This window comes from Podarcis cretensis, assembly GCF_951804945.1.
Source record: "Podarcis cretensis genome assembly, chromosome: 7".
Taxonomy (NCBI): domain Eukaryota; kingdom Metazoa; phylum Chordata; class Lepidosauria; order Squamata; family Lacertidae; genus Podarcis; species Podarcis cretensis.
In genome coordinates, this window is record NC_137176.1 from 99,514 (window position 1) to 114,619 (window position 15,106).

General features: G+C 47.3%; 1 protein-coding gene and 1 long non-coding RNA gene across 2 annotated transcripts in view; both read right to left on the reverse strand.

Annotated features, from left to right (window-relative positions):
• The window catches only part of LOC307219539 (maestro heat-like repeat-containing protein family member 1), a gene marked incomplete at its 5' end in the record, with an annotated part of 132,738 nt that overhangs the window by 68,332 nt on the left and 49,300 nt on the right, over window positions 1–15,106 (reverse strand). The gene's annotated exons all lie outside the window — the stretch shown is intronic.
• LOC307220079 lies at window positions 3,395–4,230 on the reverse strand. The gene is made up of 3 exons (XR_013840694.1): window positions 4,137–4,230; window positions 3,836–3,906; window positions 3,395–3,522 (listed from the first exon to the last, which is right to left on the reverse strand). It is a non-coding gene; the product is annotated as an uncharacterized lncRNA (long non-coding RNA).

Sequence of the window (15,106 nt, forward strand, 5' to 3'; positions counted from 1 at the left end):
CGTTGAGGCTTTGACAGCCAGAAGGGGCAGCGGCAGCAGCACAGGTCGTCGAGGCTTTGACAGACAGAAGAGGCAGATACAGCTGTGCATATCGTTGAGGCTTTGACAGCCAGAAGAGGCTGTGGTAGCAGCGCAGATCGTTGAGACTTTGACAGCCAGAAGAGGCAGAGGCAGCAGCGCAGGTCATCGAGGCTTTGACAACAAGAAAAGGAAGAGGCAGCATCGCAGGTCGTCGAGGCTTTGACAGCCAGAAAAGGAAGAGGCAGTAGTGCAGGTCGTCGAGGCTTTGACAGCCAGAAGAGGCAGAGGCAGCAGCACAGATTGTCGAGGCTTTGACAGCCAGAAGAGGCAGAGGCAACAGCGCAGATCGTCGAGGTTTTGACAGCCAGAAGCGGCAGAGGTAGCAGCGCGGATTGTTGAGGCTTTGACAGCCAGAAGGGTCAGCGGCAGCAGGTCGTCGAGGCTTTGACAGCCAGAAGCGTCAGCATCGCAGGTTGTCAAGGCTTCGACAGCCGGAAGAGGCGGAGGCAGCAGTGCAGGTCATCGAGGCTTTGACAGCCAGAAGAGGCAGAGGCAGCAGCGTAGATCGTTGAGGCTTTGACAGCCAGAAAAGGAAGAGGCAGCAGTGCAGGTCGTCGAGGCTTTGACAGCCAGAAGAGGCAGAGGCAGCAGCGATGATCGTTGAGGCTTTGACAGCCAGAAGCGACAGAGGCAGCAGCACATGTCGTCGAGACTTTGACAGCCAGAAGGGGCAGCGGCAGCAGCGCAGGTCGTCAAGGCTTTGACAGCCAGAAGAGGCAGAGGCAGCAGCAAAGGTCATTGAGGCTTTGACAGCCAGAAGGGGCTGCTGCAGCAGAGCAGGTCGTTGAGGCTTTGACAGCCAGACGGGGCAGCGGCAGCAGCAAAGGTCATCGAGTCGCTGACTTCCAGAAGAAGCAGAGGCAGCAGCACAGGTTGTCGAGACTTTGACAACAAGAAGGGGCTGCGGCAGCAGCGCAGATTGTCGAGGCTTTGACAGCCAGAAGAGGCGGAGGCAGCTGTGCAGCTCATCGAGACTTTGACAGCCAGAAGAGGCAGAGGCAGCAGCGCAGATCATTGAGACTTTGACAGCCAGAAAAGGAAGAGGCAGCAGTGCAGGTCGTCGAGGCTTTGACAGCCAGAAGAGGCAGAGGCAGCAGCGATGATCCTTGAGGCTTTGACAGCCAGAAGGGGCTGCGGCAGCAGAGCAGGTCGTTGAGGCTTTGACAGCCAGACGGGGCAGCGGCAGCAGCAAAGGTCATCGAGTCTCTGACTTCCAGAAGAAGCAGAGGCAGCAGCACAGGCTGTCGAGGCTTTGACAGCCAGAAGGGGCTGCGGCAGCAGTGCAGGTCATCGAGGCTTTGACAGCCAGAAGAGACGGAGGCAGCAGCGCAGGTTGTCGAGTCTTTGACAGCCAGAAGGGGCAGCAGCAGCAGCGCAGGTGATCGAGGCTTTGACAGCCAGAAGAGGCGGAGGCAGCAGCGCAGATCGTTGAGGTTTTGACAACCAGAAGGGGCAGCGGCAGCAGAGCAGGTTGTCGAGACTTTGACAGCCAGAAGTGGCAGAGGCAGCAGCACAGGTCGTCGAGGCTTTGACAGACAGAAGAGGCAGAGGCAGCAGCGCATATCGTTGAGGCCTTGATAGCCAGAAGGGGCTGTGGCAGCAGCGCAGGTCGTCGAGGCTTTGACAGCCAGAAAAGAAAGAGGCAGCAGTGCAGGTCGTTGAGGCTTTGACAGTCAGAGGCAGCAGCACAGATTGTCGAGGCTTTGACAGCCAGAAGAGGCAGAGGCAGCAGCGCAGATCGTCGAGGCTTTGACAGCCAGAAGGGGCAGCGGCAGCAGGTCGTCGAGGCTTTGACAGTCAGAAGTATCAGCAGCGCAGGTTGTCAAGGCTTTGACAGCCAGAAGAGGCGGAGGCAGGAAGAGGCAGCAGCGCAGGTCGTCGAGGCTTTGACAGCCAGAAGCGTCAGCAGCACAGGTTGTCAAGGCTTTGACAGCCAGAAGAGGCGGAGGCAGGAAGAGGCAGCAGCGCAGGTCGTCGAGGCTTTGACAGCCAGACAGGGCAGTGGCAGCAGCACAAGTGGTCTCACTGGCAGAGCCTAAGTGACACCAGATAAACTTGAGCAATGGACTCAATCCTGATATTCACCTAAGATGGTGGTGCTTTGTTTTGACCCCCAGGCTTGTTGTGACCCATGGAAGGTATAGAGCTGCCCCCCCCCCCCTTATCAGACAACAAATATCATGTATTTCATAAGCATATATGTCAGGGACTCAGCGGGAGCGCAGGGAGGAGAGGAGATGGAAAGCGAGGGGGAGCAATCCGAGGGCAGCGTAGGAGAATATGACAGCAGCCCGATAGATTCCATGAGCCTCTCCAGCGAATCGGAAGATTCACAGAAGGGGGCGCCGATGGGCAGGGCAAGGGGCGACCCAAGGGGGACACCCCAGAAGCAAGGGGCCAGCGGGGACTCCCAGAGCAGCAGTTGCAAATCAGGACCAGCTTCCCCACCAGAGCGTAGTGGGGGGGAGGAGTCCCAGGTGTCAGAGCCCACATATGCACCACCAGCGAGAGAAGATGAGTCAGGGTGGACCACGCCTCCATCGGAGAGCGAGTTAACGGTTAAGAGGAAAGTTGCAGGCTGGGCGCGCGCGCCAAGTTCAAAGGTACAGGCGAGCGGCACAGAAGGTAGCCCGGATAGGGAACCAGGTCCTAAAGCCCGCCGGAAGGAGGGGCAAGAATCGTCAGGGTCAGCGTCAGAGGAGTCCAGGAAGGATGAGACCCTAGCGGGCAGGAGGACCCAGAGGAGAAAGGAATTTAGGAAGAGGTGGAGCAAAGCGAGAGTCTTAAACTGGTGTGGAGGGGGAGGAGACTCAGACAGGACTTCGCCGGTCTAAGGTCGAGACGTAGAGCTGCACGCTGCGGCTTTAAAATGGAGACTGAATCTCAATAAAGACTTTTGTACATAACTACAGCCTAGCGTTGGTCCTCTGTGAGCTGGGACCTGGAGGCAGCTCTGACAATATATTTTCATGGTTTTACAGTTTTAGTGTGAGCTCAGTTTCTAAAAAGCACCTCTTGAACGGGTTATTTTGGGATTGATTCAGGTTGGCCCCCAAAGCAGCTCACTTCAGTTCAATGGTCTCCAGCAAGAAGCACCCAGCCACGCATGACCCCTCCTGCCCCTTCTCATCCCAACGTGGCTGCAGCAGAAGCTAGGCTGGTGCTTCCATTTGGAACTATGGAGTTCTCTGCTGGTTTCTGGTGGGCCTGGACCCCGCCTTCCAACCTCTAGGGCTGGGCATGGCCCTCCCAATCTGCTCTCACAGTCAGGTACATTTTGGTGGGAAAGGGAAAGAAAGAGTATGAGCTGGTTGGAATCATGCTGAACCAAACACATCCTAAGCTGGGTCTGAACTGCAGGAGGGTTTGGACTTGGCTCATAAAGAGCATGAGATGACGCTTGAAACTGGAGAAATCTCTTCAGTTCAAAGACTTAGTGGCCTCAATAAATATATTAAAAAAGCTTATTTGGACGAGCAAAGAATTGTTGTTGTTGTTGTTGTTGTTGTTGTTGTTGTTGTTGTTGTTGTTGTTGTTATGTCTCCCCACCCCAATACATAGCGGAACAAAGAGAAAAAAAGATATATAATAAACCAGCAGACATACAAAAATCAATCTTTAAAGCAGGCAAAAATAAACACATATGAACTTATACCAGCTTTAAGGTGTTTCCAATAGTACATATAAAAATGTAATTTTAAGAAAAATCTTAGCCTTCCAAAGGTGAAGACTTGCTCACCCATTAACGGAATACCTGTATGATTGCTGCCTGCAGTAACTTGCGCACTAGGTCACGGAAGTGTCCGTATCGGAGTCAGACATCCCCTAAGTTGGAGCAAAGCCACTGTAAGTGCATCTTTTATTATGTATACATTCATCTTCTATCAAAAAAACACTGTCCATATATATTAGACATGATAGCAGTGAATGCAGCTGAAGTTGTACAATTAAATAAAAAATGTGTAAATACTAAAGAACATTTGACAGTTAAATTGTGAGGAATAAAGAAACCATTAGAAACATTAGAACAGGCATTCCCTGTTTCCAGTTCCTACCTCCAAGTAAAACGCCATGCCAATGGCTCTCTTCTTGTTGTTCGGACAGCACATATATTCCCGTGCCAATCGGGCAATCCTCTGGTACTGTTCTGTTGAAGAGGTGAACAAGGTCCTGAAACATAAGAGTAAGAGACAAAGAATTCACAAGTCTGAAGCTGGCAGGAAGAACCACCCAGCGTTCCTGCACAACAACAACCACCACCAGGTTACTTGAACGCTGAGCAGAGCCTCCCGCCTGCATTCGCTCCCTAAGACGCACACACATTTCCCCTTACTTTTTAGGAGGGGGAAAGTGCGTCTTATAGAGTGAACAATATGGTACATTTTCTGAAATAAATAAGAAGTTTATCCCCATTTCCCCAGAAAGCAGGCCTTGCTCTTCATGCCTCACCTGCCAGTCCTTTTCACCTTCTTACCTTGCCAGAAGACGAATGCCTTTGAAAAAGCTTTCTGGACTTGACAGCATATCCCAGCAGCTTTGCAACCCCAAAACCTCAAATTCGTCAAGGTATTCAGCACGCCCAATCAGTTGTTTCAGGGCCTGCACAGCGGTCCTGAGTCAAGTGAAGGAATTAAGAATATTATATTTTAAAAATTTGTATACTGCCCTTCACCCGTAGATCTCCGGGCAGTTCACAACATAAAAATGCAAGTTAAAAAGCACAAAATACAGAATAAAAACAAGAACCAAAGCAAACCAATAACTCCTCTCCCTCCAACAAACGCAGTTGAAAGGGCATAGGAGATTAATCAGCCAATGGCGTGATTGAAGAGGACCATTTTTGCCTGGCATCTAAAGGCACCAGGCAAGCCTCCCTGGGGAGAGCAACCCACTAATGGGGAGCCACCACAGAAAAGGCCCCTTCTTGTGTGGAGGAGGCACGTGAAGAGGGGCTTCCGATGATGAGCGCAAGGTCTGGGTAGGTTCATCTGGGGAGTTTTAGGTCCTTGACATCTTGCAGTCCAACCCCAACCATCACCCCCTGCAGCCTCCCCCATGTTTCCAGCACAAGCGGCAACCTTTCGGCTGTGATGGGGACTTAAGGTTTCATGACACGTGAGTCCCACCACACCCAAATCAGCCCATCGTGCGGGAGAGTCTCCAACATCCTCTCCCATCCTAGTGTCCTTCAGATGTTTTGGGCTACAATAACTCCCATCTTCAGCCCAGTTGTGCTGGCTGGGGCTGGTGGGAGTTGTGGTCCAAAGTGACTGAAGAGCACAGGGGTTGGGGAAGCCTGGGTCTCCTAGCTATCTAACCTAAGCAGAACCTCCATGTCCAAATGAAGCCTATCTCTTGGGGGAGGGCTGAGCCATCACCGCTATGGGTCAGAGAGAGAAGGGAGGGCCCCCCCAAATGCATTAGCAGGTCCCTTACATCAGTGGATCGAGATGCGAAGAGGGCTCCGGGATTAGACTTGCCGCCCTCGAACCTCTTCTTCTCGCCTCATGGACAAAACAGATCTGAGTGCTAAGTGCAAACAGCAGGTGGTGGAACTTGCTCTTCAGGATACCTGCAGCCTCAGGGAACGACAGGATATGACACAGAGCGTTGGTAGCCTGGAGGGACAAGGACAGGAGAACGGCATTCAGCAGAGGTCATCGTCAGATCAAGATCTCAGACTCAGACGCGACTCAGAGCCCCGGTCCATCTCCCTCAGTGTTGTCTACACTGACTAGCAGTGGCTGTCCAGGGTTTCAGGCAAGGAACTCCCCGACATGGAGATGCTGGGGCCCTTCTGCATACAAAGCAGGTGCTCACAGGATGGACCACTTATTAAGATGCACCCCCCTCCCAGCAAGAAGCCCCCAGCCCCATCCAGCTCCCATTCAAAACAATCCAGGAGAGAGAAAATGAGTGGTTTCGTACCGCCATTGGCATTTGAGAAGTGCTGCGTCGCCTGGAAGTGACTTCCGCTTTGGTGTCTTCATCCTGCAGCCTTTTCAGGAGGGGTCTCAGCAGCTTGACGCTGGAATACTGATCAGCGACCAAGGCCTTCCAGATCACCGTGGCACTTCTGCAATTTTTCAAAACAGAATTTTTCCTTTTTCCTTTTCTTAAAAAAAGTCAGGCCTTTGATATTTTCTTTATATTGCACATACATTAGCAAAGAAAGAAACCACAACTCGGAGCACAATTTTTTGCAAGTACGAAATTCAATATAAATAAATATAAATTAAGAAACCCCTTAAATCTACCCCTCCCCATTTTCACATCACAAAAACTTACTCATCACACTCCATCGAACAGTCCAACAGGCTGTCTACGACCGGCTGCATGCGCTTGGTGGCTAGGCTGACAATAGCCGAAAGTGTCACTTCCTTAGTGCGGGTGTCGGGGATCTGGTGGAGACCGTTGTAAATCTCCTTCACAACCATAGGCAGCTGGAAGAAGATAAAAGAAGACCAGGATGAGAAAGTGTGGTGAACCTGTTTCTATTTTGCTTAATGTATGTAGGGTTTGGTGTCAGCATTACTCGTGCCGGTTCTCTGCCGTTCACTTGTGTTCCTTTGGTGGTAAGAGAGGTTGGGGTTGGCCTAGGGTGTGGTTGTTTGTTTGTGATTGGCTGTGGTGATCTTTGTTTTGAATCAATTCCAGTACCCTTTTGGTACTAGATTCTGGCTCCTGCAAAGTCAATACTAAATCGTCAGCAAATGCTTTCAGTTTGTACTGTTTAGCACCCACTTGTATGCCTTAACCAATTGGTCCTTTCTGATCATATTTAACAAAACCTCCAGGACCGATATAAAAAGCAATGGAGAGATTGGGCAACCTTGTCGTGTTCCTTTCTCAATCTTAAACTCTTCTGTCACTGCATTGTTCACAATTAATTTTGCCTTTTGTTCTGAATAAATTGCACCTATACCATTTTCAAAACCTTGACCTACCCCCATCCCCTGTAGATTCTTCTTCATAAAACTCCAAGAAATGTTGTCAAAGGCCTTCTCTGCATCCACAAAAATCAAAACTGCCTTAGTATTGATATTCACTTGTAATTTTTCTAGAATATAAATTATATTCCTCGTATTATCAGACAAATGTCTGCCCGGGAGAAAGCCCGCTTGGTCTTTATGAATTTCTTCTACTAACACCCTTTTTAATCTTTTAGCCAAAATATCTGCAAAAATTTTGTAATCTTCCATTCTATTTCCTGGTTCATCAATTTCATATATTGTACTTGATATAACTTTATCTCTTTCAGGATCTGTGATTTTGGTTTTGCTCTCAGCTTCTTCTCTCCTTCCTTTATTTTTTCCAAGATTTTATCTTTTTTTTCATTTTGGGTTCTCTTCTTAATTGCATTCTGTTGTATCAGGAATCCTCTCATAACTGCCTTACTTGCATTCCAGATTACTCTTTTTTCCACTGTTGTGTTCATATTTATCTCAAAGTAGTCTCTCAGAGCTTTTTGGGCCGCCTTCATCACTTCTTCATTCCTAAGCAAAGTATCATTCATCCTCCATCTGAAGGAACCAATTGGCGTCAATTTCATTTCCATCTTCACTGCATTATGATCAGAACAAGTCTTGGGGCAAATCTCCACTTTGCTGGTCTTTGGAGCCAGTCCTCTAGTTACCCAGATTTGGTCAATTCTTGTCCATGTCATTTTAGGCTCAGAGAAGAAAGTTCCCTCTCTTCCCAGAGGATTCTTTATTATTCTCCAAATATCAACTAAGTCCATATTTTCAGTCATGTCAAAAAAAGGTTTTTGGTAGTCTACCATCTTTGGTGACTACCTGTCTCTGAGCCTTATCCATATTTGTAGACACCACTCCATTCATGTCTCCCATCAAGATCATATTGTAATCCATATAGTGCATCAGAGTCTCATGTAGTTTCTTTAAAAATTCCGATTTTCCTTCATTTGGTGCATAGATGCCTACTATCAAGAATTGCTCTCCTTGTGATTGAATTTCAATTGCAACAGATCTTCCTTGGTCATCTTTGAATATAAATTTTGGTGATAGGCTTTCTTTTGCATAAAGAACTACTCCTCTTTTTTTAACATTATCTGATGAGATAAATTCATGACCCTAATCTTTTGTTGCTCAATATCTTCCTGTGTAGCCTTATCACATGTGTTTCTTGTAGACAAATCAAATCCAATTGTTCTTGTTTTAATAAATGAAAGACTCTCCGCCTCTTTTCCGGGGAGTTCAGTACATTCACATTCCAGCTCAACACTTGCAACGCCATAGTGTAATTACTCTGCTTTTTCTCCAACTGCTTGCTCTTCTTCTGTTGGTAATTGTCAGAGCTGCCCCTAGGTCCCAGCTCACAGAGGACCAACGCCAGGCTGTCGTTATGTACAAAAGTCTTTATTGATGTTCAGTTTCCATTTCCAAGCCGCAGCGCGCAGCTCTACGTCTTAACCCTAGACCGGCGAAGTACCGTCTGAGTCTCCTCCCCTATGACACCAGTTTAAGATCCTCGCCCTGCTCCACCTTTTGCGCTGCTCTCTCCTCCTCTGGGTCCTCCTGCCCGCTGGGGCATTGCCCTTTCTGGACTCTTCCGACGCTGAGTCGCTTAGCTCCTCCCCCTCCCTCCGGCGGGCTTTAGGACCCGGTTCCCAATCCTCATTCTCTGCTGTCCCGCGCTCCTGTACATTTGAACTTGCCTCTTGCGCCAACCCAGTGACCTTCCTCCTGACCGTTACACTACTTCTGTCACTGCTTCCCTCTTCTGGGATACTGGCCGGATCTGACCTCCCCTCCGTTGTCTGACTCTCCGATGGAGGCGTGGGCAGCCCTGCCTTATCTTCTCTCCCTGGTGGGGAATGCACTGGCCCCGATCCTTGGGACTCTTCCCCCCCACTCTGCTCTCGTGGGGAAGCTGGTCCTGATTTCCAACTACTGCTCTGGGAGTCCCCGCTGCCCCCTTGCTCCTGGGGGGTTCCCCTTGGGAACCCCCTACCCCTGGCCACTGGCGCCCCCTTCTGTGAATCTTCCGATTCGCTGGAGAGGCTCATGGAATCCCTCGGTCCACTGTCCTCTTCTCCTACGCTCCCCTCGGATTCTTCCCCTTCGCTCTCCATCTCCTCTCTTCCCTGTGCCTCTGCTCCTGAGCCCCTGACAGGTGCTCTTGGCTCTTTTCCAACTTCCTTCTGCAGGTCTTCTTCGTATTTGTACAAAAGCTTTACCTTATCTTCTACTGATCTTATTTTAATTTTCCTTCCTTTGAAACTGAAGGATAAACCTTGGGGAAACTCCCACCTAAATTTAATTTCGTTCTTTCTCAGCAGGGCAACCAAATCTCCATAATTAGGCCTAAGATCCAAAAGATATTTTGGGACATCTTTAAAGATTTCCACTCTTGACTGTTGTACTTCTAAATTCTTCTGATAGTGCCAACCCAAAATTTTGTCTTTCTCTTCTTTAGTTTGAAGGGTAATCAAGCAATCTCTTATTCTAGTCTTCTCTTTTTCCCTCCTCTTCCAAGTCTAAAGGCCCTCACAATTCTAAAGTCCTCTTGATCCAAATACACATCCCAAAAGTCAGCAAATTCCTGCATAAGAAAGTCTATCAGACTTTCCTTCTCCAATTCAGGTAAAGCTCTGATCCTCAAGTTCGTCTGTTTTTCTTTAAGTTCAATCACAGAAAGCGTCAACTTATGGTCATCAAGTTGCCTCTGCAAGTATGGAACTCTTTCTCTCTCTAGTTGTGTTACTTTACATTCCACAGCAACAGCTTTTTCCCTGCCTTCCTCCGCTGTCTGCCGTATCAAAGTAGACTCCTGTACCAATTTCTGGATAGTCTCTGTATTAGTATTCACTTTTTGTCCCAAGTTATTTATACTTTCTGTGTTTAAATTTATACTTTCTCTGTTTAAATCAATTTTAGTAGTTGCCGCATCAACTTTCTTATTAAGCTGATCCAAAGAGTCACTTATCTTACTTAGTGCCACCGCTAAAGCGTCTTCTGTTGACATTCCTTTCGATTTGGAATGTACTGACACAGCAGCTGCAGAGGAAGGGGACCTGATGTTGAAGCTCTCCTTGGTTGCTGCCAAGTCTTCCCAGACCTTAATGTTTTTTCAGAAGTTGGTTGATCTATTTTTTCCTTTCCATCTGCCATAACACTTAAAGATTCAAGGTCAGTCCCACAGTCCCACAGTTTTTATCTTACAGTGGAAATTCCCTAGCCCAGCTCTTGTAACAATAGCAGCTTCCTCTAGGGGGAAACAGTTTCCATTTGTATTAATCCGTAATGTCCAAATGTCCAAATACAGTTCAAACAATAAACTTAGTTTCAATTTTTGACTTTTAGTCCTTTTTAACACAGACGGAAACAGTCGCAACGATGTATTTCAATGTATCTCTCTTGTTTAGCTAGCTGTCAACAAACGTTCCAAAGCACGTCAGTAGCAGCCCGTTTCCAGGGTCAGAGCGGTGGTGCTTTTAACTCTCTTCCCACTCTCTTCTGCAGGCAAACTCAGTCCAAATCTCCCCCCCCCCTTCTCCTGCATCCAAGGGGGGTTTAATATTAATATTTTCTACCGATGAAAGTTTAGCCCTTTACAGATAGGCTTTCCAAGGCTTCAGCTTACAACCTCATTGCTTCAGTCTATTTACAAAAGGGGAAGGCGGACTTCCTGTGTTGAGCCTCCCCCCGTTTCGATGCCAAATCAATTTTTTTTAAAAAAAAAAAGTCCAATTCTCCTACTTCGCTGTACTCACAGGTAGTTACTTTAATGTCCGATTGTCCACAGGAAAAAGTCAGCGCCCTCCGGCAACGGCTATGTGGCTTCCTTCCATGGAAAAAGCAGTTGATTCGGACTTTCGGATTAGCGCCATCGGCAAATGGCGGAATTCCTCTGACTCAGAGGAATCCGCTCCGCAAAAATCGGGTCTTGCCACCGCAGCGAAGGCGGAGACCCTCTAAAAACCCCAGGCGGTGGAAGCCTGGGGACGTGGGATTTGGCGGACACCAGGAGCACCCCCCTACTCACAGGGAAACCCCTTTTCGGGGGCTCCGAAAGTGACGTGGGGAGAGTGGCGCAGTGTTCCGAATCAACCGCTATTTTTGCGGAGTGAAGCCGCACAGCCGTTGCCGGAGAGCGCTGACTTTTTCCTGTGGATAATTGGATTTCAAACAACAACCCGTGAGTAAAACGGAAATTGGACTCTTAAAATATTTGCAAATTTGGTATCGATCGGGGAAGGTCCAAACAGGAAGTCCACCTCCCCTTTCTGTAAATAAGCTAAAGCAAAGAACCTGTCAACTAAGGTCATGGAGAGTTTTATGTAAAGGACTTTAATTCTACTGATTGAGACTATTAGAAATTTTTTTTGGAAGCAGGGGAGCCTGCAGGAGAAGAATAAAATTTGAGATTTGATGTGCCACCCCCCTGGACCCGGGAGTGGTCCGTGAGAGCCCGTTGATGCTGAATAGATCAATTTGACAGCTGTCAAGCTAGCTGTCAAGATACAAAAGAGGACTTTGTTTCTATTGTCTATATTTGCTACAAGTTTATATATACAATGAAGGTATGACTGTTACAATTTAACTTATGGGACCTTTGGGTCTGTGCTGAAAGGAGTGAAAAGGAATTTAAATTCCTCTAGAGGGAGCTTTGGGATATTGCTTTAAGGAACAGCTGAGAAACTGTTTTTTGACCTTGGATTGTTTAAGAATGGTGCTCGGGAAGGAAACTCAGCTTGAATTGAACAGGACATTCTTTCTCTTGGGAAAGCTGCAAGGTCAGATAAATGTTTTGACTTCGAATGTTATAACTTTGGAGACAAGAGTGGACACTAGTAAAGAGCTTGGTAAGATCTCGGCACAGGAAATTTATTCAACTGAACAAACAGGAAATTCTGAAAAGGAAAATCATGTTGCGACTGAAGTGAAGAAAGGGGGAGCCGTCACCCTACAGATGCAAAAGACGAGTTATAATTTGAGGCCTGACATGACGGCAACAAGGAGAAGTAAATTTTCGAAGATGGAAACCTGGCCTGAATTGGAAAATGAAAGATGGAGAGATCTCCTTATGTGGAGACCAGATGACCTTTGGATTACAAAATGACCCAGGTGGAGATTGGAGTTTTCGGGACCTTTGGATTTGAAAGGAGTGTGAAACAGGACTTGGAACATCTTATAGGCCCTATTTTCAGCCATGGAGGTTTGGCAGGAAGGAATGTGGATGCTGCTGGGTTGGAGCTCCCCCGAGAATTGGCTTTTAATATTAAAGACTATCAAAAAGACTGGCAGAGGGGTCATGAAACTGATTTAAGAGCCTCAGACTTAAGATCTCCGGGTTGATGGTTTTTGGGATTGATGGACCTATGCTGGGGACTGAAACCGGGAGGGGAGTTGGTGGAATGGAAATTGGGAACTCAAAGTGCATATAATACAATCTGTTTTTTTGTTTTTTGTTTTTAATGAAAGTTGGAAAATTTGTGGAATGGAATCTTTTTTTACCTTAGGGAAACGTTTTAAGAATAAGTATAGATATATTGGTTTGGATGAGAGTTAAGATTGGAAAGTAAAAAATGGTAAAATTAAGGATTAGAAAGATGGTTGAAAAAGAAAATTATGCGGTTTGGCAGGAATAACGTAAAGATTTAGTAAAAATGAATTAATGAAAGAGAGAATGTAAAATTATAGCATTTTAAACAAATTATTAAGATAAAAACAAAGTTGGAAGGATTTGCTGAATTAACAATTTGAATTAGAATACAAAAATGGGAGGTGTGAGGAGGTCAAGGAAATAAGTTAAGAAAGGTAAATATGTAAAGGTTTGATTTGTTCCTTTTTTATCTTTTGTGTATTTTTCTCCTTTTTCTTTTCTTTTCTTTTTCTTTTTTCTCTTTTACTATTTTTTTGTAACCTGTAAACTTTGAATAAATATTTTTTTTAAAAAAAAGAAAAAAGAAAAAGCAGTTGATTCGAAGCACCGCGCCGCTCACCCCACGTCGCTCCGGCTCCCCGAAATTGGGTTTCCCCACGGGTAGGGGAGGCGCAAAAGGTGCCCACCGAATCCCACGTTCACAGGCTTCAGCGCCTATGATTTTTAATTGGTCTCCGCCTTCGCCGTGGCGGCCAGACCCAAATTCCCAAGAGGCAAATTCCTCCCGATCAGAGGAATTCCGCCATTACAGATGGCACTAACCCGGAAGTCCAAAAGAGTATAGTTTTCTCTGCCATCTGCGGAGTTGTGTTGGGGGAATCCAGATTGGGAGGTGTCAGGGACTCAGTGGGAGCGCAGGGAGGAGAGGAGATGGAGAGCGAGGGGGAGCAATCCGAGGGCAGCGTAGGAGAGGATGACAGCAGCCCAATAGATTCCGTGAGCCTCTCCAGCGAATCGGAAGATTCACAGAAGGGGGCGCCGATGGGCAGGGCAAGGGGGGACCCAAGGAGGACACCCCAGAAGCAAGGGGCCAGCAGGGACTCCCAGAGCAGCAGTTGGAAATCAGGACCAGATTCCCCACCAGAGCGTAGTGGGGGGGAGGAGTCCCAGGTATCAGAGCCCACATATGCACCACCAGCGAGAGAAGATGAGTCAGGGTTGGCCACGCCTCCATCGGAGAGCGAGGGAACGGTCAAGAGGAAAGTTGCAGGCTGGGCGCGCGCGCCAAGTTCAAATGTACAGGCGAGCGGCACAGAAGGTAGCCCGGATAGGGAACCAGGTCCTAAAGCCCGCCGGAGGGAGGGGGAAGAATCATCAGGGTCAGCGTCAGAAGAGTCCAGAAAGGATGAAACCCTAGCGGGCAGGAGGGCCCAGAGGAGAAAGGAACTTAGGAAGAGGTGGAGCAAAGCGAGAGTGTTAAACTGGTGTGGAAGGGGCGGAGACTCAGACGGGACTTCGCCGGTCTAGGGTTGAGACGTAGAGCTGCGCGCTGCGGCTTTAAAATGGAAACTGAACCTCAATAAAGACTTTTGTACATAACTACAGCCTAGCGTTGGTCCTCTGTGAGCTGGGACCTGGAGGCAGCTCTGACAGGAGGGTTTGGAATAGGTAGGTTAGTTTTGGGAGGGTGATCATTTTGATCATAGCAAAGTTTTATTAATTGACCTCAGTGTTGTCCATATTGTGTTTCCTTTGCACTGAAATGAACAGGGTGGAATAATGTAATTAAAATACTGCCAAAGCAGACAGCGAGATGAAAAACAGGGTGGTTGATTTTTGGAAGCCGAACTGCAGCAGGATGGAAACAGAGGCGCGAGCCACAGACATGGAAATTGAAGAAGAAGAAGAAGAGTTTGGATTTGATATCCCGCTTTATCACTACCCAAAGGAGTCTCAAAGCGGCTAACATTCTCCTTTCCCTTCCTCCCCCACAACAAAACAAAAAATTCCTTCCAGTAGCACCTTAAAGACCAACTAAGTTAGTTCTAGGTATGAGCTTTCGTGTGCATGCACACTTCTTCAGATACACTGAAACAGAAGTCACCAGACCCTTCTATATAGTGAGAAGGTGGGGAGGGGTATTACTCAGAAGGTGGTGGGAATGGGTGATTGGCAGATAGCTGTGATGAGCCTGTTGACGACTCTTAACGACTGCAATAGGTCTTACAGGAAAAAGCAGGAAAGAGACTGGAAAGAGAAGCTGCTGAATTGCAACTTATTAACAAACCTAAAACCATGGAGAGACCTGGTCTGAACAAAGACATTGGATTCTTATCTCATTATACATGACAAAGCCATTTTTAAAACAAAATTAAAAAATTCCTTCCAGTAGCACCTTAAAGACCAAGTTAGTTCTAGGTATGAACTTTCGTGTGCATGCACACTTCTTCATACCTAGAACTAACTTAGTTGGTCTTTAAGGTGCTACTGGAAGGAATTTTTTTATTTTGTTTTGACTATGGCAGACCAACACGGCTACCTATCTATAACTAAAAGCCATTTTTCACCTTCTCACCCCTTGCTTTTTCCTGTAAGACCTATTGCAGCCGTTAAGAGTCGTCAACAGGCTCATCACAGCTATCTGCCAATCACCCAATCCCACCACCCTTCTGAGTAA